This window comes from Mobula birostris, chromosome 22 (assembly GCF_030028105.1).
Source record: "Mobula birostris isolate sMobBir1 chromosome 22, sMobBir1.hap1, whole genome shotgun sequence".
NCBI lineage: Eukaryota > Metazoa > Chordata > Chondrichthyes > Myliobatiformes > Myliobatidae > Mobula > Mobula birostris.
The window spans coordinates 59,651,703-59,676,100 of record NC_092391.1 but is presented as its reverse complement, the minus strand read 5'-3'; the positions used below and the strand labels follow the sequence as shown (position 1 = coordinate 59,676,100).

Below are 24,398 nucleotides of genomic sequence, written 5' to 3'. Positions count from 1 at the left end.
AAAGGAATCAGAATAAGAGTGTGTGGGGGAGGAGAGGGAGTACAAGCTAGATGATGATTTCTGTGATGAACAGAGACTTTGTGGATGCTGGAAGTCCAGAGTAACACACACAAGATGCTGCAGGAGCTCAGCAGGTCACGCAGCGTCAATGGAAAGGAATAAACAGTTCATGTTTCGGCTGAGATTCTTCATCAGCTGATTTATAAATAACTTGGTAATTTTTGATGATAAGTTTATTGATGAATAAATGAGAAAAAGAAATAATTCAGTATTTGAATCTGCTGTTATTTGCTAAGATCATGGCTGATCTTACACTGACTTTCTTAAGCACATTATTTACTGCAGAATTACTTTGTGTCAAAAGCCCTTTGGGATGCCTTTTAAGCTCTTGTATGAATCTCTCATCCATCAAGTTTTTCTTCATCTCCTTCACTTCCTCCCTATCCTTGAGCCCTTCAGGATTCAGAAACCAATTAAGCTTGCACGTATTCAAACACTGAGCATCCACAACCTTCAGTGCTAATTTCACAGACCAACACAATTTTGAATAAAGCATTTCTCAATTTAAAATGGCATTTATGGGAATTGAATTTCATCAGTGACTTTTCATGCTGCTTTTCAGAGGCAGACGGGGCAGCACAGTAGCGTAGTGGTTAGCAAAGCACTTTGCAGTACAGATGGGCGTTGATGTTCTTGTTTTGTTACTTCTTTGGGTGGGGGAAGGGGATTTGGGGGCTGACGTTGCATTTTGTGCAAGCGGAAGGGGGTTTTAGGGTTATTGATCGTGTTGCAATTTGTTTTTTTGTGTGGGGGGAGGGGTGGGCTTAATGTTTTTCTTTGAATGACCCCCATGGTTTTTCTTTGTTTTGTGACTGTCTGGAGAAGACGAATCTCAGAGCTGCATACTGCATACAGTCTTGATAATAAATGAACCTTTGACCCTTTTGAAACTTCGACCTGGGTTCAATTCCTGCCACTGCCTGTAAGGAGTTTGTGTGTTCTCCCTGTGACTGCATGAGTTTCCTCCAGGCGCTTCTCTTTCCTCCCACAGTCCAACGACATACCAGTTGATCGATTAGTTGGTCATTGTAAATTGTCCTGTGATTAGGCTAGGGTTAAATCGGGAGATTATTTGACAGCATGGCTTGAAGGGCCAGAGGGGCCTATTCCACTCTGTATCTCAATAAAAGAAAAATATTCACAATCAGACTCGCTCTTAAATATAGCAAACGAAAGAAAGAAAATTAAGTAAAAATGTTCCTTTCATATATAAAAATGATCGACTTCCAGTCTCTCTGTCTTAGGAATGTGGTTTGTAGTTGTGTAAACCTGAAAGCAGGGATCCATCCAATGTTAATAACCCTTAAGAATTTTAAATTACATTTGATCCTTTTGCCTCCAGTCAACCACTTTTGATGCCCTTGTTCTCGAAGAAATCTGAATCTCAGGAATGTGGCGCAACACGCAAAAGCACTGGAGGAGCTCAGTGACAGGTGAGGGAGGGAGGAGAGCTGGGAAGTGACAGACTGAAATGACGAAGAGTCTCCATTAGCTGCCTTTCACCCCATCACCGGGATCGACCTACCACCTGCCAGCTCTTGCTTCACTACTGTTCTTACAACCCCATCTTTTTGTACTGGCTTTCTCTGCTCTTACTTTCAGTCCCAATGAAGGATCTCAAACTGAGTCATTGACTGTTCCTTCCCCCTCTAGCTGATACCTGATTTGCTGAGTTTCTTGAGTGAATTGTGTGTTCCTCCAGATTTCCAGCAATTGTATTCTCTGATGTCTCTGTCTTAGGAATGTGGCTTGTAATTGTAAACCTGAAGCCAAGGATCCATTCATTATGTGTCATATGATGAGGGTGATCGTGGTCTTTCCATGACTATGATTGTTCTTGGCATATTTTTCTACGGAAGTGGTTTGCCATTGCTACTTTCTGGGCAGGGTCTTTACAAGATGGGTGACTCCAGACATTATCAATTCTCTTCAGAGTTTGTCTGCCTGGCGTCAGTGGTCGCATAACCAAGACTAGTGATACGTACTTCCTGCTTCCATGGCTTCACGTGACCCTGATCGGGGGAACTAAACAGGTGCAGGTCCAAGGGTAATCTGCAGGCCAGCAGAGGGAGGGAGGGCCTTGCAGCTCCTTTGGTAGAGACGTATCTCCACCCCGCCACACTATCCATCTAATAGCCCTTAAGAATTATAGTGTGATAATCACATATTAGTATCTGACAGAGGAAGTTTGAACTCAGGAAGATGTTTATTTATTTATTGAGATATAGCACAGAACAAGCCCTTCCGGCCCTTCGAGCCACACCACTCAACAATCCCCCGATTTAAGCCTAGCCTAATTACAGTACAATTTACAATGACCAATTAACCTAGCAACTGGTACATCTTTGGACTGTGAGAGGAAACTGGAGCACCCAGAGAAAACCCATGCTGTCAATGGGAAAACGTACAAACTGCTTACAGGCGGCGGCAGGAATCGAACCCGAATCACCTATAAGGTAAAGTGTTGTGATAACCATTACACTGCCATGCATGGTGACAAATTTGACAATCTTCACAATTACTTCACTGATTTGTGATACAGTAGCCTAAATGCTAGCATGTTGCTGTAAGATTGGTGTTCAATTACCACTGCTGGCTAAACATTCTCCCAGTGACTTCATGAGTATCCTCCAGGAGCTTCACTTTCCTCCCACAATCCAAAGACGTATGGTCAGGGTGAGTGAGTTGTGGCATGCTGTGTTGGTGCCGGAAACATGGTGACACTTCCCAGCACAATCCTCACTGATTTGAATAGATGCAAAACATCGCATTTCACTGTATTATGTACACATGACAAATATTGCTAAAAGAACTGATTATAGACTTCCAGAGAGAGAAAAACCATGAACCAGTCCTCATCAGAGGACCAGAGGAGGAGAGGGTTTGTAACTTTAAATTCCTGGATGTTACTATCTCAGAAGACCTGTCTGGACCCTTCATATAAATGTAATTGCAAAGCAAGCACAACAGCTCCTCTGCTTCCTTAGGAGTCTGTGGAGATTCGGCATTACTTTAAAAGCTTTGACAAACTTCTGTAGATGTAGAGTGGAGAGTATATTGACTAGCTGCATCATGGCCTGATGTGGGAAAATTCTGTAAAAGGTAGTGGATTTGGCCTAGTACATCACGGGTAAAATCCTCCTAACCATTGAGCACTTCTACATGAAATGTTGTAGGAAAGCAGCACCAATCATCAAAGATCTTCACCACCCAAGCCATACTCTTTTCTCACTGCTGCCATCAGGTAGAAGGTACAAGAGTCTCAGGATTCTCATCTCACCAGGTTCAAGAACAGTTACTTCCCCTCAACAATCAGGCTGTTGAACAAAAGGGGATAGCTACACTCAGCTATTGAGATGTTCCCACAACCAATGATCTAACTTTAAGGAGTCTTCATTTTGTTATTTATTGCTATTTATTTATATTTGCATTTGCACAATTTGTTGTCTTCTACGCTCTACCTGATCTTCCATTGATCCTGTTATTAGTTACTTTTCTATAGATTTGCTGAGTATGCCCGCAGGAAAATGAATCTCAGGGTTGTATATGGTACATATATCCACTCTGATAATAAAATTTACTTTCAACTTTATCTTAAAACTGGTATTTCTCCTATATTTATCACTGTGATAGAAGTTCCAAAATGCATCACTTCAAAGTTGTGTCTTTCTTTATTAATTGCTGCCCTAATCTTCCTGCAAAACAAAATTCAAGTTTAATTCAGTTCTCCAGAATTGGCACATTAATCAGCTTTGAAGGATATTGTAGTGTATTGATCAGAATCCCAAAGCAGCTTGTTTTTGCAGATCTGTCAGATGGCACATTCCATAAATTACTTGATTTGAACTGAGGGACCACTTGAGTCAAGAAAAGTATTTGTCTACAGAAAGAGGCAGAAAATGAGGGTTTAATGAAAACCATTCACGTCAATATACAACTCTGAGATTCATTTTCTTGCGGGTATACTCAATAAATCTGTAGAACAATAACCATAACAGAATCAGTGAAAGATCGCACCAACTTGGAAGTTTAACCAGTGTGCAGAAGACAACAAACTGTGCAAATATAAAAAGAAATAACAATAATAAATAAATAAGCAATAAATATCGAGAACACGAGATGGAGAAATCCTTGAAAGTGAGCCCACTGGTTGTGGGAACATTTCAATGATGGTGAGGGGTCGTAATTGTTCCTGAATTTGGTGGTGTGAGTCCTAAGGCTCCTGTACCTCAAAAATCAATGAAGCACTTGGTGATTTTTTTAAAAAATATATAATATGAGAGGCACAGTGTCTGATCAAGAATAAGCATAACCTATGCAAGTATTCCAGAACACACAGTTGTTTGTCTTTTCAGTATTGCCATGGAATATTCCATTCACATGGTACAGCACAGTCTTAACTATTTCTTATAGGGAGGTTGACCACAATCTATTCCAAGATGATTCCTGTTGGATGATGGTTCCCATTGGATTCTTCCCCAAGCAATTTCAAAATTACTTGACAGAATTCCTCATCAGAAGTTACATACACCAACATTATGTTTGGTTGACATTGACAAAGGCACTCGATATCATGTTTGATGCCCAGCCAAGTTTTGTTGTCACTACATGCTGCCTGCAGGTGGCTGTGGTAAGAACAAGACTGTAATCCATTCCCATTTGCCATGCAGGTCTAGAAAGGGATTTACTTTGTTAAGGGTCATCCAGAGCAGTCGTACAACATAGGACCCCGTCTCACCCTTGGAACAGCTCCTAAAACACAGTTAGACAGGCATCTCAAACACGAGAAGATTCAAAGCAACATACACAAAGCTATGGAGGAACTCAGGAGGCCAGGCAGCATCTATAGAAAAGAGTAAACAGTCGACATTTCAGGCTGAGACCCTTCATCTGGCATCTGTCGCTGATGGACAACAATGAACCCTGTTAATCTCCCTCTAAGCTGTTGACCTTCCAAGACAACACTGAATGTTGCAAACATGTACGTTCCAGTGTCCAGGACACTGTGCTGAGTCATGCATTGAAGCTTGGTGAAATGGTTGTGAAGTTCTTGAGGAAAAAGGATCTAGTGCTTTCCCAGCATATATGACGAATAAATTGTTTTTGGGCTTCCAGCTGGATACACGTATCCATTTTAACCAAAATTTCGATGAGAAATATTTGTCATCAAAATGCCATTTAAAATCAATGCCTGCACCTGGCTGGAAGCCCAAGACTGACTCTTATCTGAGGAAAGTTTGTAATTCAAGCCCCTACAAGCTTTGGACACTTGGGCTGCAGCTTATGTGTGTGTAACCCATCCACTTCAGGATTTGACGTGTTGTGCATTCAGAGATGCTCTTCTTCACACCACAGTTGGAGCATATGTTTGTTTGAGTTCCTGTCAGCTTGAATCAGTCTGGCCATTCTCCTGACTTCTCATTAACAAGGCGTTTTTGCCCACAGAACTGCCACTCAGTGGCATTTATTTTTGTTTTTCAAACCATTCTCTATAAACTCTAACCAGTGTTCCCAACACACATAAAAGTTGCTGGTGAACGCAACAGGCCAGGCAGCATCTCTAGGAAGAGGTGCAGTCGACATTTCAGGCTGAGACCCTTCGTCAGGACTAACTGAAGGAAGAGTGAGTAAGGGATTTGAAAGTTGGAGGGGGAGAGGGAGATCCAAAATGATAGGAGAAGACAGGAGGAGGAGGGATGGAGCCAAGAGCTGGACAGGTGATAGGCAAAAGGGATAAGAGAGGATCATGGGACAGGAGGTCTGGGAAGAAAGACGGGGGGGGGGGGACCCAGAGGATGGACAAGGGGTATATTCAGAGGGACAGCGGGAGAAAAAGGAAAGTGAGAGGAAGAATGTGTGTATAAAAATAAGTAACAGATGGGGTATGAGGGGGAGGTGGGGCATTAGCAGAAGTTAGAGAAGTCGATGTTCATGCCATCAGGTTGGAGGCTACCCAGACGGAATATAAGATGTTGTTCCTCCAACCTGAGTGTGGCTTCACCTTTACAGTAGAGGAGGCCGTGGATAGACATGTCAGAATGGGATGTGGAATTAAAATGTGTGGCCACTGGGAGATCCTGCTTTCTCTGGCAGACAGAGCGTAGATGTTCAGCAAAGCGGTCTCCCAGTCTGCGTTGGGTCTCGCCAATATATAAAAGCCCACGTCGGGAGCACCGGACACAGTATATCACCCCAGCCGACTCACAGGTGAAGTGTTGCCTCACCTGGAAGGACTGTTTGGGGCCCTGAATGGTGGTAAGGGAGGAAGTGTAAGGGCATGTGTAGCACTTGTTCCACTTACACGGATAAGTACCAGGAGGGAGATCAGTGGGAAGGGATGGGGGGGACGAATGGACAAGGCAGTTGCGTAGGGAGCGGTCCCTGCGGAATGCAGAGAGAGGGGGGGAGGGAAAGATGTGCTTAGTGGTGGGATCCCGTTGGAGGTGGCGGAAGTTACGGAGAATAATATGTTGGACCCGGAGGCTGTTGGGATGGTAGGTGAGGACCAGGGGAACCCTATTCCTAGTGGGTTGGCAGGAGGATGGAGTGAGAGCAGATGTACGTGAAATGGGGGAGATATGTTTAAGAGCGGAGTTGATAGTGGAGGAAAGGAAGCCCCTTTCTTTAAAAAAGTTGTTGGCTTTGTGGAACAATCTATGTTCCATGCCTATTCTGGTATCTGTCCCCCACTTTTCCTTTGCTACATCGACGACTGCATTGGCGCTGCTTCCTGCACGCACGCAGAGCTCGTTGACTTTATTAACTTTGCGTCCAACTTTCAACCTGCTCTCAAGTTTACCTGGTCCATTTCCGACACCTCCCTCCCCTTTCTAGATCTTTCTGTCTCTGGAGACAGCTTATCCACTGATGTCTACTATAAGCCTACTGACTCTCACAGCTATCTGGACTATTCCTCTTCTCACCCCGTCTCTTGCAAAAACGCCATCCCCTTCTCGCAATTCCTCCGTCTCCGCCGCATCTGCTCTCAGGATGAGGCTTTTCATTCTAGGATGAGGGAGATGTCTTCCTTTTTTAAAGAAAGGGGCTTCCCTTCCTCCACTATCAACTCCGCTCTTAAACGTATCTCCCCCATTTCACGTACATCTGCTCTCACTCCATCCTCCCGCCACCCCACTAGGAATAGGGTTCCCCTGGTCCTCACCTACCACCCCACCAGCCTCCGGGTCCAACATATTATTCTCCGTAACTTCCGCCACCTCCAACGGGATCCCACCACTAAGCACACCTTTCCCTCCCCCCTCCCCCCCGCATTCTGCAGGGATCGCTCCCTACGCAACTCCCTTGTCCATTCGTCCCCCCCATCCCTCCCCACTGATCTCCCTCCTGGCACTTATCCGTGTAAGCGGAACAAGTGCTACACATGCCCTTACACTTCTTCCCTTACCACCATTCAGGACCCCAAACAGTCCTTCCAGGTGAGGCAACACTTCACCTGTGAGTCGGCTGGGATGATATACTGCGTCCGGTGCTCCCGATGTGGGCTTTTATATATTGGCGAGACCCGACGCAGACTGGGAGACCGCTTTGCTGAACAGCTATGCTCTGTCCGCCAGAGAAAGCAGGATCTCCCAGTGGCCACACATTTTAATTCCACATCCCATTCCCATTCTGACATGTCTATCCATGGCCTCCTCTACTGTAAAGATGAAGCCACACTCAGGCTGGAGGAACAACACCTTATATTCCATCTGGGTAGCCTCCAACCTGATTGCATGAACATCCACTTCTCTAACTTCCGCTAATGCCCCACCTCCCCCTCGTACCCCATCTGTTACTTATTTTTATACACACATTCTTTCCCTCACTCTCCTTTTTCTCCCTCTGACCCTCTGAATATACCCCTCGCCCATCCTCTGTGTCCCCCCCCCTTGTCTTTCTTCCCGGACCTCCTGTCCCATGATCCTCTCTTATCCCTTTTGCCTATCACCTGCCCAGCTCTTGGCTCCATCCCTCCTCCTCCTCCTGTCTTCTCCTATCATTTTGGATCTCCCCCTCCTCCTCCAACTTTCAAATCCCTTACTCACTCTTCCTTCAGTTAGTCCTGACGAAGGGTCTTGGCCTGAAACGTCGACTGCACCTCTTCCTAGAGATGCTGCCTGGCCTGCTGCGTTCACCAGCAACTTTTATGTGTGTTGCATGAATTTCCAGCATCTGCAGAATTCCTGTTGTTTACCAGTGTTCCCAACTTCTTTTCTGCCATGGACCTACACCATTAAGCAAGGGGGTCTGTGGACCCCTTCTCTGGAGACTGTTGTGCATGAAAATCCCTGGAGATCAGCAGTTTCTGAGACACACACAACCCACCACATCTGACATCAAGAATCATTTCACAGTCAAAGTCACTTAGATCACATTTCTTCCCCATTCTAATATTTGGTCTAATCTCTTTACCATGACTGTGTGATTTATGCATTGAGTTCCTGCCACTTGACTAGGTTTTTGCATTAATGAATAGGTGTACCTAATAAAGTAGTGACTGAGTGTGCGTGTGTGTGTGTGTGCGTACAGTACTGTGCATTGGGTAGTTCAGGAGCCTAAGACCTTTACACAGTATTGTAGTAATTTTATATATTGAATAGTACTGCTACTACAAAAAAAAAACAAATTTCATGACATATGTGAGTGATGATAAACCTGATTCTGATATGGGTCTCTGTTGCGGACTGAGAGTGGGAAAGGATCAGGGAGAGGGAAATCATGGTTGGGAAAAGAGGGGAGAGGGGAGGAAAGTACCAGAGTGACATTCTGTAATGAACAATAAACCTTCAAATGACATTGCCTAGTGTCTGCACCCACACCACCCCCCTCCCTGGCATTCCTTCTCTGCCACCTGCCTCACACCCCTCCAATGGCGCACCACCTGCGACATTCCCAACATCCTTTATTCTCGCCAGACTTACGAACTCTCTCTGCGCTCCAAAGACAAATACAGTACTGTGCAAAAGTCTCAGGTACCCTTGCTATATATATGTGGCTAAGACTTTTGCAGAGTACTGTATGTATATAAAATACACATTATATCATAACTTATAACCAGGGAAATATTTGAAATAAAAATTAACATCATACTGATATCATGAATGCCATAGGCAAGTGGAATGGAATGCCTTGTATGGGATCATGTGGGGAACATGTGTACTGTTTAACATTTACAGAATTTATGAATATTGTTTACATACTTGCTAACCATTACACTACTTGTGTTTAAGGCAACAATGAAGGTTCTCTGTTTATATAGAGGATTTTCATTGCTGTTTCGGTAATAATTTTGTTTTACCAGTCAGCATTGTTAGCCCTGAGCTGAACCTCCGAACCTGGACGACCAGTGGACCTCTGCCCTTTGACCTGTTTAGCAGTGGTGACCCTACCAAAAGCCAAACCACAAGACCCTGCCTCTAGCAAAGATAGCTGTCCAGGTTATTGAGGCAGGCAAACCTGCAAACCCTATAATGCAGTTGTGGTCCTCTTGGAGGAACAGTGTATATATCTGAGTGAATAAATTCTTATCCCTTTGCTTGGCAAATTGCCTCACCATTGCTCTCCCTCACAGTATTCTGTCTTGGACCAATCTTCTGGTGGCTGTTGAGGTATTAACTTTATTAAAGCTAATAAGGCTATTAGTTTGCTGTCAAATTTAGTCCTGAAAGTACGTCGAGTTATTGATGTTGGTACAGGAACTACAGAAATACAAGTAGTTTGGCTGGAAGAGAAATTAGCTCATTGTGGGAGTAATTCTCTCCTCACTGAATAGTTCATGAAATTTCATCTGTAACGTGGAAGCAGGCAAGACCTTATTTTAACATGTCTTTGGTTCAATTACTGTTCATTGTTAAGGAGTTCTTCAGCACAGCGCTGACAGGTTTTTCATCCTTCTGTGGATTTTTCTGTCCATACTTGCCTACCCTTATGAAACAATTCCTACTGGTATGACTTTGAAACCACGTTGTGCTGGCACCCTCAGAATACATTGCTTCCTTGTGGCTATTTTAATAAGAGGAGGGAATAGTTAATTGGCACATGCTGGAATTTCATCGTGGACATGGGCAACATGGTAGCATAGCTGTTAGCATCAGTGATCAGGCTTCAATTCCTGCTGTTGTCCACAAGGATTTTCTACATTCTTCCTGAGATTGCGTGGGTTTCCTCCCATGTTCCAAAGTACAGGTTCGGGTTAGCAAGTTGTGAGCATGCTGTGTTAGCACTGGAAGCGTGGTGACACTTGTGGGCTGTCCTGGCACATACTTGGACTGTGTTGGTCATAGACGTAGATTACTCTCTGCATACATGGCTCTCTCTTAGAGAGAGTTAAGTGCACCAAGTTGCCGGGAATTCACATCACAGATGACCTCACCTGGTCCCTTAATATCACCTCCCTGAATAAGGAGGCACAGCAGCATCACCACTTCCTAAGGGGATTGAGGCAAGCGAGGGTTACCCCTCTCCGCCCTGCCCACCCACCCCGCACCATCTTAGAGCTTCCTGACAAGCTGCATCTCCACCTGGTATTGGAACAGCACAGCATCAGACCAAGAGTCCCTCCAAAGGACTGTGGAACAGCTGAGAGGATCATCGGGGTCTCCCTACCATATATCGGGACAGTTATGAGGAGCGCTGCTTCTGCAGGGTCCGTAGTATTATCAAGGATCCCACCCACCCATCCATCCAGCATCCTCTTTGACTTTCTACCATCAGGCAGGAGACTTTGATGCATAAAGACAGGAACGGTCAAGATGGGAAACAGCTTCTTCCCTCAGGGTATTAGGCTTTTGAACTCCCTGCAACATCACATTCGAAGTGTCACTGGTTAATCTGTTTTGTACCTTACAATGTTTAATTCATGCACTTCACTTTCTTTGTTTATTTGTAATTCAATTGTAGATTTTATTCTTACTTTCCAAAATTATTTTATGTTATATGTGTGTCATGCTTTACACCTTGGTTCGGAGAAACGTCTCATTTGACAGTATACATGTATATAGTAAAATAACAATGAAATTGACTTAATTTGACACATTTCACTGCATGTTTCAATGTACGCTTGACAAATAAAGCTAATATTTTCCTTACATGTGTTCTCATTTTTTTTTTGTTTTGTTCTAGTTATTCCTGCCTTTACCCCATTGCCTAGTTCACCCTAGGAGAATGATATAACCGACAATAGAAACATAATGTATTCAAGGCCATGTCCAAGATGCGTACATAAAAAGCATGTGACCTGAAGCCTCCATCAGTTGGGGTCAACCATGGATGTTGTCTCCTCACTGTCTAGATACACATGCCAGGGCAGTACAACATGAAGGGGAAGCTGTTGACCATATATCAAGCTCCTCCTCTCCATGCATCTGATGAACCCAAAGGAACAGCAGAGACCGATACAGCTTGGCACCAGAAGCATTGCAGGAGTGGCCAGTCAGCGTTGAACTCAGCGTAGGACTGCCTTAGACTTCAGCTCTGGATTTTTCCTTCTGGGTTTACTCCCAAAGCATTCCCCATGAGTGGATACAGCCGCATGGCAGCGGAGATTTGAGATCAAAGTTTTTCTTCTTCTAGATGTGCTGTCACCCACGGCTGATGAGTCCCATCTGCCTGAAGTGATTGGTTTTAAGGCATCGCTACCCCCCCCCCCCCCGCCCTCTCCAGTTAGTAGAGATGGTAGTGCTTAGTAGCAGCCACATGTGAAGGTCAGAAGCCGGACGTGGTTGTCAGAGGCTATTTGAGGTGCACACCATTGGGAGCATTTAATAGGTAATGGGATTGTCTCTATTACCACCCCCAGCTATAACAACCTTAAGGAACCTACCATGTGCAGAAAATAAACAGGAAGAGGCATCTTCCCTACTGTTCTGAACACTCTCCTGCTGGAATTCTGTGTGCTGTGATTTCATTCTGCAAATATTGGTTATGCAAATTTGCAGCACTTGTCTCATGGTCCACATATTAGAAATGGAGATAGAGTATGTACTTCTCTGAAATTGTTTTGTTAAAAAAGATCCTTATTGGTCCTCAAATTTAAAATGATTTTTTTCTCAGTGGAGGAGAATTTCTAATCCAAGTAACTGAATGAAGTTTGATTCTTATGCTTTTTTTTCCATTTTTCTAGCTACATCAACTGCATTTCTTAACATAAAAATACATTTATTGTAATTCCGGAGACATTTTGTACTCTGATGCAAAATTAGAAAAAAGTTTATTGTAGTCTAGCCTGGCTGTGCATATGTTTCCTAATCTTCATTCCTATCATTGAAAACATTCTTAAAACAGACGGGCTGTTGAAATCATCTGTTGATGTGTAAGTATGGACCCATTGCACCCTAAGCCAATCTGGCTTTCAATTATAATGGTATTTGTTATTCTTCTGTCTCGCTGATTAAGTTATTTTTGTCTCAACAAAGTATTTCCTTCTAGCAGCTGTTGAAGGCCTTCATTTTTTATCCTTCCTAAGTAGTGCTAGACATTGTGATACAGCTGTTTAAAAAAAAAAGGCTTTATTTTAAACCAAAAGACATAGGAGCAGAAATAGACCATTTGGCCCATCAAGTCTGTTCCAGCATTCCATTGTGGCTGATTTATTATCCCTCTCAACCCCATTCTCCTGCTTTCTACCTGTAACCTTTGATGTCCTGACTAATCAAGAAATTCTCAACCTCTGCTTTAAATATCCCCAATGTCTTGACCTCCTCAGCCATCTGTGGCAATGAATTCCATAGTTCCACCACCCAATGCATAAAGAAATTCCTCCACATCCCTGTTCTGAGACTCTGCCCTCTGGTTCTAGTATCACTGGCTACAGGAAACATCCTCTCCACATCTACTCTATCTGGGCCCTTCAATATTTGATAAGTTTCAATTGGATCCTTCCATTTCTCTGTATATTTTCAATACTGTGAAGTCATCATCATTATCATTATGTGCCATGTTGTATGACATGGGTAATCAAGTCAAGTCAAGTCACTTTTTATTGTCATTTTGACCATAACTGCTGGTACAGTACACAGTAAAAACGAGACGACGTTTTTCAGGACTATGGTGCTACATGAAACAATACAAAAACTACACTGAACTACGTAAGAACAACACAAAAACTACACTCGACTACAGACCTACCCAGGACTGCATAAAGTGCACAAAACAGTGCAGGCATTACAATAAATAATAAACAAGACAATAGGCACAGTAGAGGGCAGAAGGTTGGTGTCAGTCCAGGCTCTGGGTATTGAGGAGTCTGATGGCCTGGGGGAAGAAACTGTTACATAGTCTGGTTGTGAGAACCCGAATGCTTCGGTGCCTTTTGCCAGATGGCAGGAGGGAGAAGAGTTTGTATGAGGAGTGTGTGGGGTCCTTCTTAATGCTGTTTGCTTTATGGATGCAGCGTGTGGTGTAAATGTCTCTAATGGCGGGAAGAGAGACCCCGATGATCTTCTCAGCTGACCTCACTATCCGCTGCAGGGTGTTGCAATCTGACATGGTGCAATTTCCAAACCAGGCAGTGATGCAGCTGCTCAGGATGCTCTCAATACAACCTCTGTGGAATGTGGTGAGGATGGTGGGGTGGGAAATGGACTTTTCTCAGCCTTCGCAGGAAGTGGAGATGCTGCTGGGCTTTCTTGGCTATGGAGCTGGTGTTGAGGGACCAGGTGTAATTCTCCGCCAAGTGAATACCAAGAAATTTGGTGCTCTTAACGATCTCTACGGAGGAGTCATCGATGTTCAGCGGAGAGTGGTTGCTCCGTGTCTCCTGAAGTCAACAACCATCTCTTTTGTTTTATTCACATTCAGAGACAGGTTGTTGGCTCTGCACCAGTCCATTAGCCGCTGCACTTACTCTCTGTATGCTGACTCATTGTTCTTGCTGATGAGACCAACCACGGTCATGTCATCGGTGAACTTGACGATGTGATTCGAGCTGTCTATTGCTGCACAGTTGTGGGTCAGCAGAGTGAACAGCAGTGGACTGAGCACACAGCCCTGGGCTCCCCGTGCTCAGTGTGATGGTGTCGGAGATATTGCTTCTGATCCGGACTGACTGAGGTCTCCCTGACAGAAGGCTCAGCTTTCCAATCAGTTTCTGAGGAATGATTGTGTTGAATGCTGAACTGAAGTCTGTGAACAGCATTCGAACGTATGTGTCTTTTTTTGTCCAGGTGGGTTAGGGCCAGGTGGAGGGTGATGGCAATCATGGTCTATAACGGTGTTTCCCGATCATTTTCAGCTCAATGCCACCTTAAAGCACTTTCATTCTTGCCCATGCCCCCCCAAAGCATCTTCATTCTTGCCAACACCCCTCTTAGGCATGACGTACTGTCCGGCACATGCATAGTACAAAAACATGTCTACCATATGCTAACATGAGAAAAATGATTTTGCTTTAAATCTCTATTTGTCTTTAAACTTAGCTTACACAGTACCTAAGCACTGTACAGCAGCTTCAATACCAACGTGATGCTTCAGCTTGATAGTTTTTAGCAAGAGTTGAAATATCTGGTTCAAGTTGTGACAGCCGACGTTTTTGAAAAATATTTTTGCTTCTTCATTCTGAATTTCGATAATTTCTTTTTGCAAGCTCTCTTCCTGTTCTTTCACCTTGCAAAGAAATAGGCTAATTTCCCAGTCTGGAATTTCCAGATCGTTCAAATCCTTGGATTGATTCTGACATTATTTTTGTGACTGCAGGTATAAGCAGTACACTTGCAAATAACTGGCTGTGAAAGAGAGTGCCATACTTTCCATGCAGGGAAACAGTGAGAGTGTTCTTCTCCCAGCATTTTTCAGAGTTCACACTTTTCAGCGTGTCTTCTTTGGAAGTGTTTCTGCAATCTTGATAGTTTCATAGGTTCATTAGACAGTCCAGTATTACAAGTAAGACACATGGGGCATCGCTAATCTGATGAGAATGGAATAAAATCATACTCCAGTTATGGAAGTTGTATTGACACATTTTCTGTAGTTTCTGTTTCTTAGCTGGATTAGAATTCCCAGGCTTCACCACCTTTAGATTTATAGAGATTGCTTCATACGTATTTATCCATCATTAACAGGGCTAAATTAAAATAAAAGGTTAACACAAACTGGGAATGCCTATCAGATGTTGATGACAGCAGTAAGTTGACACGGATGGAACGATGGTAGCGATACGCAAACGAATGGAGAGGCGAAGATGAAGATAATCACTACAGCAAAAATTACGTTGACAAGGATTAAGATTGGAATCTGAACATTAGTCAGGTCGAGCTAGTGTTTGGCAAGCTATCTTTATAATATTTTAGTTAGCACGATTGACTAGTCACATAAGGTTTCATAATCCCCAAAGATGGTTCTTGACCACACATATGAAGCCAAGATCGTTTTGAACACCTCAAGGAATCCTTGGGGTTGGCAGGTTCACTGATTGGCTCTATTTCACCATATGGTTCTGGCTAGCACTGTATTGTTGCATCACTCCAAAGAGAAAAGCCTTAGCTCACTGAACCTATTCAGATAAAACATGCTCACTATGCAGGCAGTCAATTGAAACATAGTTTTAGTCTAAGTTAACTCACTTTTTCAAACACCTTAGTCTTCTAATTTACATACTGGCTCTTATGTGGGACATGGTAAAAAAAAATCTTAGAACTGTGATTATATTATACTGATGGATTCTCCTCTGTCAATTCACCCCGTCATATTCTTAAAGAATTCAGCAAATTGCCAAACATGACTTGCCTTTTATAATACTACTTTAATTAGATTTGATTATATTCAGATTTATTAACCAATTATTTACTACCTCTTTAATTTGTAACCAAAACCATGAAAGAAATTGCAATTAAAACAGAACAAGCGAAATGCTGGAGGAACTCAGCAGGTCAGGCAACATCTAGGGAAAAGAGTAAACAGTCGATGTTTCAGGTCAAAACTTGTTCTTCGGGACTGAAGAAGGATCTTGGCCCAAAATGTTGACTGTTTACTCTTTTCCATAGATGCTGCCTGACCATAAGACATAGGAGCAGAACTCGGCCATTCAGTCCATCTCTGCCATTCCATCATGGCTGATCCCAGATCCCACTCAACCCTATACACCTGCACTTCCCCGTATCCTGTGATGCCCTGATCAGTCGGGAAACTATCAACTTCCACTTTAAGTATACGCATGAACTTGGCCTCTATCACAGTGTGTGGCAGGGCATTCCACAAATTCACTACACTCTGGCTAAAAAATTCCTCCTTAATTCTGTTCTAAAAGGGCACCTCTCAGTTCTGAGGCTGTGCCCTCTAGTTTTGGATACCCCCACCACAGGAACCATCCTCTCCATATCCACCCTATCTAGTCCTTTCAACATTCGGTACGTTTCAATGAGACCCCACCCCCCCACCCTTCTAAATCCCAGTCAGTACAGGCCCAGAAGTGCCAAACACTCCTCTTTTGTTAACCCTTTCATTCCTGGAATCAATTTCGTGAACCTCCTTTGGACTCTCTCCAATGAAAACACATCCTTTCTGAGATATGGGGCCCAAAACTGTTGGCGGTACTTCAAATGCAGCCTGACTAGTGTCTTAAAAAAGCCTCAGCATTATCTCTGCTTTTATATTCTATTCCCCTTGAAATAAATATCAACACTGCATTTGCCTTCTTTACCACAGACTCAAACTGTAAATTAACCTTCTGGAGTCATGCACAAGGATTCTTAAGTCCCTCTGCGCCTCTGATGTTTGTATTTTCGCCCCATTTAAATAATAGTCCGCACTTCTGTTCTTTTTACCAAAATGCATTAGCATACATTTCCCAAAATTGTATTCCATCTGCCACTTTTTGCTCATTTTTCTAGTTGCTGACCTGCTGAGTTCCTCCAGCATTTTGTGTGTGTTGCTTCAACACAACTTAAATTCTCCGAGCTAACTGGTTTATCCTACCCATGAGACGTAAAGTTCTCTGTATATGAAATGTTTATTATTCTTTCAACAATAACTTGACAAATATATTAGACACAGTGCTCCAACAAGGGTTAAAAAGAAATCACTTAGTAAAACGTCGCCATAGTCAAACATTTCTGTCCACAAACTCGACATTATGCAGAGTAGCTGAGAGAAAATGGAGGAAAACTGGGCTAGAAGTCAACCATAATATTTTCAAGGAAAATCCAGCCTCCTTTAACACAACTAAACACTCTGCAAGAAGAGCCCATTTTTACAAGATTATTACAGAGAATAGTGGCGATTCAAGAATGTTGTTCTCAACCGTAAACCCAAACTGTTGAACCCTGTCACAACCTATAATGTTCGCAGTCAAGCATCTACCACAAAATGTGAGGAATTTGCAGTGTATTTAATCAACAAAATTACTTCCATTATGTACAGTATAGCTACAGATACTGATAACCTCTGAAGCCAACCTTGTAAAAAGAAGGCAGGCATGTTAAAAATTACAAGTATTTCTGATTCCAAACTCTTTAAGATTGAAACAAAGAGTAAGCTGTCTACTTGCTCTCTTGACACTGCCCCTACCACATTTTTAAGAACTCTTTTAATTGTCTTTTCAGTTCTGTTAGGAAAAGAATTAACACATCCCTTGGAATTGGAGTTTTACCCGATGCCTTCAAAATTACAGCTGTCAAACCACTACTTAAGAAAGCCCAACCTGATAATGAGGCTCTAGCTAATTACAGGCCTATGTCAAATCTTCCCTTCCTGGGCAAGTTTCTTGAGAAGGTTAATTTCAACCAACTCAAAAAACTTTCTGAATGAGAACATACGAAATGGGATATTGTGGATTGAGTTGGAGACAGTTCCTTGTGGACTTTAAGCACCAGCTTCAAAAGCAAGCAGAGCCTGGTGGGACTTCTTTGCAGAGCAGGAAATTGCTTAGGTTATTACTAATTTAGCAAGGGCCAGAACAAAAGATCTGAGTTGTATGTGGAGCCACCATTGTTGGAATGGTCAGGGTGGGAGGCTTTGGCTCAACTGGCAGAGGCTCAAGGTATCATTTAGCTGATTGTGGAATTTCAACAGAGAAAGGGCAGATGGAGTTTAACCCAGCCAAATGTCAAGTATTGCACCTTGGTGGGTCAATTCCCACCGTTGTTTGTAAGGAGTTTGTACATTCTCCCCGTGACTGCATGTGTTTATTCTGGGTGCTTTGGTTTCCTACCTCAGTCCAAAGACATACTGATCGGAAGGTTAATAGATCATTATAAATTGTTCTGTGGTTATGTCGGGGATTGCTGGGCCTGAAGTGCCGGAATGGCCTTTCCTGCATTGTATCTCAATAAATAATTAAATGCAAAAAAACAGTACACTGTTAAGGGCAAGATCCTTAATGGTGTTGATGAGCAGAGGTTTCTTGCGGTCCAAGTTCATAGCTCCATGAGAGTGACAACAATGGTTGATAGAGTGGTTAAGGAGGCATGCCTTTATTAGTTGAGGCATTGAGTTCAAAAGTCAGGAAGTTATGTTGCAGCTTTATAAAACTCTGGTTAGGCCGCATCTGGAGTATTACATATGGTTCTGATTGTTCCATTATTGAAAGAGTGTTGAGGCTTTGGCGAGGGTGCAGGAGAGGTTTACCAAGATATTGCCTGGATGAGAGAGAATGTGCTATAATGAGAGGTTGGACAAACTGATTGTTTTCTCTGGAGCAGCAAAAACTGAAGGAACATCTGAGAGAGTTTTATAAGATTATGAAATGGAAAGATAGAGTAGGCAGGAAATATCTGTTTCCCAGTGGTAAAATGTCTAATACCAGAGGGCACACGTTTAAGGTGAGAGGGAATAGTTTCAAAAGAGATGTGAGAAGCAAGTTTTTTTTTTAACAGAGTGGTAGGTGCCTGGAATGTGCTGCTTGGGGTGGTGGCAGAGGGAGAAACATTAGAGACTTTTAAGAGATGTTTAGATAGGCACATGAATGTCAGGAAAATGGAAGGATGTGGGCATTATATAGGCAAAAGAGATTATTTAGTTAACCATTTGATTATTAATTCGTTCAGCTCAACTTTGTGGGCCAAAGGGCCTATTCTGGCACTGTAGTGTTCTCTGTTCTATGATTTAAAGAAGTAGCATGACAATGGAAAATACTGTTGACGCTGGAACTCTGAAATGAAGGCAGGAAATTGCAAACTGTAATCAATATGTGAAGTTGTTGAAAGTGCTGAGTTTAGCTGCTCAAATGGCTTTCCTCGAGCCTGTATTCAGTTTAATTGAAAAGCTTTAGGTACCTAAAGGCAGAGATCAGAGTGGGATAGTGAATTTCAGTGGCAGACAACCAGATATTCAGTGTCATAATGCCTGACTCGAGAATTGAATTTGTGATGGCTGTGGGAGTTATTGAGCTTGTACTGAACATTGTCAAGGGAGCTGAGAGAGTTAGACCTTGAAGGGTGAAAATTGGAAGCAAAACCGATCAAATATTCTAGTTTTGGGAAAGAACATGAAATAGCAGTGACACTGCCATCAATCATCTTAACCCTATGCTTTGAAAGTGCAAATCAAGATCCACTGAAACTATGATAATTTTACGTAGGCAACTAATATACACTCTATTAGGTACAGGAAGTGTGGCCACAGAGGGTATTTTCATGCTCTTCTGCTGTAACCCATCCACTTCAAGATTTAACATGTTGTGCAATTAGAGATGCTCTTCTGCATACCACTGTTGTAATGTGTGGTTATTTGAGTTACTGTCACCTTCCTGTCAGGTTGAACCAGTCTGACCATTCTCCGCTGATCTCTCTCATTAACAATACGTTTTCACCCACAGAACTGACGCTCACTGGATGTTTTCTTTTGTTTTCACACTTTTCTCTGTAAACTATAACTCAGGGATTCCCAACCTTTTTTATGCCTTGGACAATGGGTCTGTGAACTCCATGTTGGGAACCCCTGCTCTAGAAACTGTTTTGAGTGAAAAATCCATGAGATCAGCAGTTTCTGAGATATTCAAACCACCCTGTGTATCACCAGCAATCATTCCACAGTCAATGTCAATCACATTTCTTCCCCAATCTGACATTTGATCTGGACAACAAATGAACTTCTTGACCATGTCTGCATACCTTTATGTATTGAGTTGCTGCCACATGATTGGCTGATTAAATATTTGTATTATTGAGTAGGTGTACAGTTGTACCTAATAAAACAGCCGTTGAATGTATTCCAAAAACAGAAGTTTGGGACAATTATTTGCAACTTGTCATTATTCCTTTGACAGCTTCTGGCAAGTTAGACATATAAAATAAAATATGAAATCGGCAAAGTGAAAGACACCTCATTTTATTTCCTTACCTCCAACAAACTTGTGGACAGCATAGAAACTGTCTCACTTTTGGATACCGTCCCCAAGCCCCCTGAATCACCTATATGGCACAGGTTATAGAGAGGCTGGGCTTCGTCTGTAGCACTCTGTGTCCAGTGGCCAGGAGAAGCCTTTATATTGTAAGAAATGTTGAGACAATCCATCGGGGTGGTTGTTGCATAAAATCCACTGTCTGGGCAGGTCTTTCATTGATTCTGTTATAGATTTGTTGAGTATGCCAACAAGAAAATGATTCTCAAGGTTGTATATGGTGACAAATAAGTTGATATTGCAAGAAACAGTGAACAGAAGACCCAATAAAGAGTGAAAGAACATGTTCCACCTCTCCCACAGATAGTCTGCCTTGGACCTTTTAGGGTCCTTAGCAGCATTATTTTTCATCTGGAGGGAGGGCATGATGTTACAGAGGAAATTGTTTGGTGTAAGAATGTTTTTTACCTAGAGAAGAATAACAATGGAGGACTGGTGAGCCTTTATTCAAGAAAAAAGTACAGGCTTTTAGAAAATTAAGAACAATTTAATTTGATGCCTTCTGGGGACAGTCCCCTGTGTGGATGTTATCCCAATGCTTTATAAGGGATTGGTCAGACTGTGCTTGGTGTGTTGTGCAACACACATAAAATGCTGGAGGGACTCAGCAGGCCAGGTAGCAACTATGGAAAAGAGTAAACAGTCAAAGTTTCAGCCCGAGACCCTTCATAATTATTGTGAGCAATTTTGGGCCCCTTATCTAAGAAAGGGTGTGCTGACATGGGAGAGGGTCCAGAGGTGGTTCTCAAGAATGATCCTGGGAATGAAAGGCTTAACATCTGAAGAGCATTTGATAGCTCTGTGCTTGTACTCCCTGGACTTCAGAAAAATGAGGAGGATCTCTTTGAAACTTATTGAATCTTGAAGGACTTAGATAATGGACGTGAAGAGAATGTTTCCTATAGTAGGGGAGTCTAGGACCAGAGGGCACAGCCTTAGAATAGAACGACATCCCTTTAGAACAGTGATGAAGAGGAATTTCTTTAGTTGGAGGGTGGTGAATCTGTGGAATTCATTGCCATAGACAGCTGTTAAGACCAAGTCATTGGGTATATTTAAAGCAGAGGTTGATAGGTTCTAGTTTATGGGGAGAAGGCAGGAGAACAGGGTTGAGAGAGATAATAAAGTTCATAATTTATTAACTCTTTCAACCCTATTCTTCTGCCTTCTCCCCATAACCTAGAACCGATCAACCTCTGCTTCATTGTATTTCTTTGTTCTACTGTGAATGTCTGCAAGAAAATAAATCTCATGGTAGTATACGGTGACAATTTGCTTTGAGCTTTGAACTTTGAAATCAGCCATGATGGAATGGTGTAGTAGACCTGATGGGCTGAACGGCCTCATTCTGCTCCTATGTCAGAATCAGAATTAGGTTTAGTATCACCAGCATATGTTGTGAAATTTGTTGCTTTCAGTAACAGTACATTGCAATACATAATATAAGTTACAATGATAGAGGGGAAGAAGCTGTTCCTGAAATGTTGAGTGTCTTCAGGCCCCTGTACCTCCTTCTAGATGGTAGCAATAAGAAGAGGGCATATCCTGTATGGGGGGGGCGGGTCCTTAACGATGGATGCCATCTTTTTGAGGCATCGCTCCTTGAAGACATCCCAGATACTACAGAGGCTGGTGTCCATGATGGAGCTGACTGAATTTACAACTTACTGCAGCTTATTCCGATCTTGTGCGGTCCCAACCGCCACCGCCCCCCATGCCAGATGGTGATGCAACCAGTTAGTATACTGTCCACGGTACATCTGTAGAAATTTGCAAGTCTGTTATGGAGTAGAGGAGTAAAAAGTAACTGTGCAGCTTTGGGATCCATGGGTTGAGAAATTATGGAGGAGGTAATGTCAGTGACTGAACACAATGTTTATTGGGGAGGCCATGGTTCACAAGGAAGCATAACCAGTTTCCAAGTTGACAAAGAGCCTCCTGAGTCTGGTGGTCAACTTGCCAAACAACTATAGTACTGCCTGGCCAGAATTTTTAATGATGATGACAAAAGAGACCACAAATGGGACGCCATGATAGTGTAGCAGTTAGCACAATGCTATTACAGCTCAGGATGCCAGAGTTTGGAGTTCAATCCTGGCGTCCTCTGTAAGGAGTTTGTACAGCTCCCCCCCCCCCCCTTCCCCCAAAGAATGCGTAGGTTTCTTCTGGGTGCTCTGGTTAATTGGTCATTGTAAATTGTCCCATAATTCGTTTAGGGTTTAATCAGGGGTGCTGGACTTGAACTTAGATAAGAGTTTTTATAAAAAGGCATTTCCTGTAGCGCAGCAGTTAGTGTGACACCATATAGCTCGGAGTGGTGGAGTCGGAGTTTAATTCTGCTGCCAGGTGTACGTCCTCCCTGTGAATGTGTGGGTTTCCTCCAGGGGCTATGGTTTCCTCCTACATTTTGAAGACATACTGATTAGTAGGTTAATTGATGATTGTAAATTGTCTTGTGATCAGGCTAGAATCAAATCAGTGGGGCTGCTGGACAGTATGGCTTGAAGGGCTGGAAGAGCCTGTATCTCTAAATAAATAAATTCTGGAATTGGAATGAAAAAGAAACAAACTGCTAGAGGAACTCAATGAGTCAGGCAGCATCTGCAGAGGTTCTGGACCTGACTCTCCATTTCCCTCTATAGCAGGGTTTCCCAGCTGTTTTTATGATATGGACCCCAGGGTGGGAACTCCTGCTCTACAAATACTGACTGACCTTCTGAGTTCCATCAGCTGCCAATGAAGGGAAAACTAAAATTGCCTCACATAAAATAAGCTGTAAGTTAGTCTTTATCCATGTGCTGCCTTTCAACCTTCAGTTCAACCTTGCTTCTTTAGTGAGCCCATTCAAAATTATAGCATCTTATAATTACAGTCATTTTGAAATTCTTCACCTGCAAGCTATAAACTAGGAAAGCATCTTTGGACATACTATGATATCGTTTACTGAGCTTCCATTCTCTACCAGCATAATTTTGCAGCTTGTATAAGTCTTCCATACGTGGTGATTCAAGACTCCTCAACGTTAGTATGTTTTCATCATGTTTCTTTTTAAGTAGTCGATGAATCAGACTTTCCTGTTTTTTTTAGCCCCTTGGCTTCATTTCCTGAAAGTTTTTTTTTAAATACAAAATTTCTGGTGCAGAAAATCAAAAAAGGTGTTTTTGTATTGTTCACCTGAGGCCCTCCATTTGTTGGGATCAACTTTGGATGCTGCATTCCAGCTGCCTACAAGATACACAAGCTCGAGCTGTACGATATGGAGAGCAAACTGTTGCCCATGTAACAGGCTCTCCATCTGCATGCAGTTGATGAATCCAAAGGAACAATAGAGACTGATACAGTTTGGCACCAGTGGCGTCGCAGAATTTGCCAGTCAGCGTTGAACTAGGGTCTCCAGCTCCGGATTTTTCCTTAGGGTTTACTCCCAAAGCCTTCCCTATGAGTGAGTATAGTGGAGATTTGAGATCAGAGTTTTTCTTCTCCTAGATAAGCTGCCAACCACAGCTGACGGACCCCATTTGCCCAGAGTGACTGGTTTTAAGGTGCAAGTAACCTGCCTTTGCCCCTTCTCCTGTCACTAGAAATCATTCCACTGGGCTTAGTAGCTAAGGTACATGTGAAAGCCAGGAGCTGAACTTGGTTCTCAGAGGCGATTTAAGATGCGCATTATTGGGAGCTTTTAATGTAGGCAGTGGGAGCTGATCCCCACTACCAACTATAACAACCTTAAAGAACCAAAGTTCACACAAATTACAATACCTCCTTTACATGCTCATTTAAAAAAATTATAATATACTTAAATGATGAGCTATTTTTAAGTAGGCTTCTGTACATGATTGCTCACCTTCAGCTGTACTTAATAAAAAAAATCCTAAAGACTAGTGCTATTGCAGTATAATGAGTCAGTGGGAAAATGCAGTGAACTCCTTTGTGTTCCCTAAATAAATTATCATTTGAAATCTGGTTCAACTAATATCCTTAAGATAATTGACATGTAGAAGTTAAA

The 24,398-nt window shown here is 42.7% G+C and overlaps 1 protein-coding gene across 7 annotated transcripts in view; it reads left to right on the top strand.

Moving 5' to 3' along the window:
• The window catches only part of tango2 (transport and golgi organization 2 homolog (Drosophila)), a 297,896-nt gene that overhangs the window by 87,060 nt on the left and 186,438 nt on the right, over positions 1-24,398 (top strand). The gene's annotated exons all lie outside the window — the stretch shown is intronic.